This window comes from Epinephelus moara, chromosome 8 (genome assembly GCF_006386435.1).
Source record: "Epinephelus moara isolate mb chromosome 8, YSFRI_EMoa_1.0, whole genome shotgun sequence".
Lineage (NCBI taxonomy): Eukaryota > Metazoa > Chordata > Actinopteri > Perciformes > Serranidae > Epinephelus > Epinephelus moara.
Window position 1 is genome coordinate 18,395,630 of NC_065513.1, and position 3,937 is coordinate 18,399,566.

Sequence of the window (3,937 nt, forward strand, 5' to 3'; positions counted from 1 at the left end):
CTCTAACACACACACACACACAAACACACGGAAAACCGGACATTATCATCAGTTTATAAAAAACCCCCGGACGCCCCGGACGGGACGTGAAAAGTGGACATGTCCGGGCAAAAGAGGACGTTTGGTCAGCCTACCTCATGGCTAGATAGACCTACTCCTGAAAAACTCGTGCGCAAGGCTTTTTGTCCCTACGAGGCCACCGTCATTTATCCGACGAGAGGGGTGAGCGAGTGAGCCCTGGAATCTAGAATTTGAACGGTTTTCAACCCATTTTACACACTGGCCCTTTAAAAGAGCACCAGGAAAGTAATGGATGAATAACGGAAAGCACACTGGACAATGGAAACAGAGGGTTTAATAGTACAGTTGTGTGCTCTTGGAAGAGTTCTGGTAAAAGCTCTGTGTGCATATTAGCACATTTAAAATCATCCAGAGACGACAAAGAGAGCTTTTTGAGGCCTGTGCAGTGACAGTATGACATGATTGCATGTCAGCATTTGTTAGCTGAATCTGTGTCCACTGCACTTAGTCACATTTACCTTTTTATTAATACGCCATTTTTTCCACCGAAGTGTGATAACATTTGTAATGTCTCAAGATTTTATCAAACCTTTGGTGTATTCACTCAGGTATTTTTCTAATGCGGAAATATAAAATGCAGATAAAAAGATGTTGATGATAGCACACCTACTGTTTCACAAGAAATCCACTGTGCTGGAGCCAAAACAATAGTAAATGTGTCACTGTCCAAAGCCTGATGGGCTGTACTATATGTGCACAGACGTGTCCTCTTGCAGGTGAGGCAGGAGAGGGTGGGAGTGACACCTGTGTGAATAAAAGGTGTGTTTGAGAGGACTGACTCAGCACTTTAAAAACCTGGCAGATCACATATCCTGTTTCACGGTCTCCCTACAATGGTTTCCTCACATCAGTTCATTTGAAAACCATTCTGGTAAATGGTTTTTCTGATGTTTCTGTTTTTGGAAGAAGCATTAAAAAAGTGATGTCTCCTCTAAACTTATAGAACTCTTTTTGTTTTGGGACCTCGGAGAATTACACAATCTCCAGTTTATAGTTTTGTCGGGAGAAAAATAGTTTCTCAGAGCCTGGACACTAAAAGTAACCACAGTTATATCCTGCTCATCCCTACGCATCACAGTTGTACCACATGAGACAGTTATAGGATGAAGCAGAATTCATGTGGCCGCCTTGACCTTCACATGACCTTTTCAGACAAGTAGAGTGTGTTTTCTATTTAGATACCAATCAGCCAGCGAGAAATAGTAAAAATCCCCTCGCGTTGTGAAGTGGCGTGGACGACATTTTAGCATGAGATTCAGATGAAAGGGCAAAGACACTAGGAAGGAACAGAAGCAACAATAAACAGATGTGTTCTAAGGGACCTAGCTTTATGAGCATCCTTTATTTCCTCCTCAGCAATGAACAATGGGTACTCTTCGATTTAATTCCAAATTCCAGAAAGAGACATGCTAACATCTTGTGAGCATGTGCTTGTTGTTTTTGTTAAACTTGTCTGCATCACAGCCATTGATGGACACTCACAGGATAAATTATATACTATATAGAAACGCCACTGTTTTTAACGTTGGTATCACAAAAATTACCTTTTTTTCATATTTTAAAACAGTCAACACATTAAAAAACATGTATGTTGGAGATGTGATTTTGCTTGACTGCAGCAGCTTTTTGTGATGTCAGGAAGACTAAGTTAACTAATACTCTAACAGAAACTATAGTACACTTAACACAGTAGCCATGGTTACTGCACCTGTTTTCACTGCTGAAATCTGGATGTAGTTGTGCAGTTGGAGGATGCCTCTTTTCCACATATGGAAGAATGAAATGCATCACATACTGCAGGATTGCTTGTGCTTGATATATACCTGTCCGATCTTACCTTGGCTGAAACTGCACAATGCTTTAAAGAATTATGACAGTTTATGTCAAGTACTAAGAAATTCGACTAATATTGATACGTTTTACTGCGTTTTATTGGCTCAAAGGTAACAAAACCATTATGCACCAACTTCAAAGTGAGCATGGTATCGAGGGTTCATTCACTGCCCCGGCTTACTGTAGCTTACTCATGTAAATCTGGCTCCCAGTGCCGCTCTGTTGAATTTTCCAAGAGTGATAGTAATAGTAAGAGGAATCACCGAGTTCTTCAAAGTGTGCGTACTGAGCGTGTTGATGTAGCTGTCTCTTCTTTGGATTCACTGCAGCCTCACAGTACAAACGATCACACATGGCCTGCACATGGTACCCACTCTTCCCTCAGGTGTTTCATACTATGTATAACAAAACAGACCATTAGTGTCCCAGCCTGAACCAGACACTCCATACGACCGTGTGAGATACATTTTACTGCTCTGTAAAATGGTGAAAGTTGTTTGAATTTACCAGGGTAACTCACCTCTTATACAAAATCTCTCCTTTTTTTCCTGTCTTTCAGTCTAGTTTTTTTGTATACTAGACATTGCAATAAAGAGTTGAAGACTAGTGGTGTTTCCCACATATCCATCAGCTTGTTTTCCCTTTGAAAGCGTGTTATACAACACTGAGATGTAGCCAGACGCTTTGATGAGACTCTGGCATGAGCAGCCTGGCCTAAGGGATATCATGGAGATTTTACAGGTATACCCGGTACCAGATCCTGTAAATAAAAAAAGGAAAATTCTTGGTATGTGAGATACTATATTGAGGGTATAACACAGGTTTAGCATGAAAGCATTCTGTTTTGTTGTTTTAGAGCAAGCCCTCATGGGATCCAGGTATGCTTCTTGCGACAAGATGTAATGGTTGAAGCTTTTGTGCTTCGCATCTGTGATGACTATATACTCTGACGTCTTTGTTTTTCCTGTGAAGCCGAGGACCTGCTGAAACAAGCAGCGTTTTCTGTTTTTCTCTTTTTCATGGCTGGTGACAACCGGTTGGCTTATCTTTGGCAAATCTTTGGCAACACTGAATAGTATATTTACAGACATTTATTCACCAGTAACGTCTGTTCAGTGGAAGTAATTGGTATGCAACTCCCATGGTATGCAGTTATATAAGTTGTGTAAATGTGGCATTGACTAGCTGTCGCATCTTGAGCCAGGTGAATCCTACGGACTTTGAAATTATTCAAAAATACAAAGGGCAAAAATTCCCTGAAACAATATCTTACTTTTGGAGCCATAATACATCAAACCTGACCTATAGAATTCCTTCAGAGCCTCAGGCTGCATACTGTACCTTGCAAGGCAGCTCAAGATAGAAAACACATGTTCACCACCAAAAGGTTGGGGAGTGCTGCTTGGATCAGCACTTAACTGGTGGTTTTGCGTGTTTTAGTCCATTAGTTGCAGATTGTGTATACCGTACATTACTACTGACTACCAAGGAGTGTTTAGATATTTTGGAAGAATTTCCTTGATTCCAGGGAACCATTAGGCCTTGTTCATTTCATCACAAGGGCTTTTAGTTTCACAGCAATCACCTTACACACACTTGAGACTCTTATCTTACTATATAATGACGAAAACTCTGGTCTGCTCTGTCTGTGTGTGTGTCTGTTCCACGTTCTTCTCTTCACTGACTTGGTCAATCCATGTGAAATTTGGCACAGTGGTAGAGGGTCATGGGAGGATGCGAATGAAGCAATATTACATCAATTGGCCAAAGGGGGGCACTATAGCAACCACCTGAAATTGTAAACTTTGAACGGGCATATCTCATGCCACGTATATCATAGAGACATGAAACTTTCCACAGAGATGCCTCTCCTCATGAGGAACAAATTGCCTAGCACCAATAACTTTCGGTTATTTTTTGAAAAACAATTAAAATCGATCTCTTCCTAGGAAGTTTGACCGATCTGCATGAAACTCGGTGAACATAATCTAGGGACCAATATCTAAAGTTCCCTCTTGGCAAA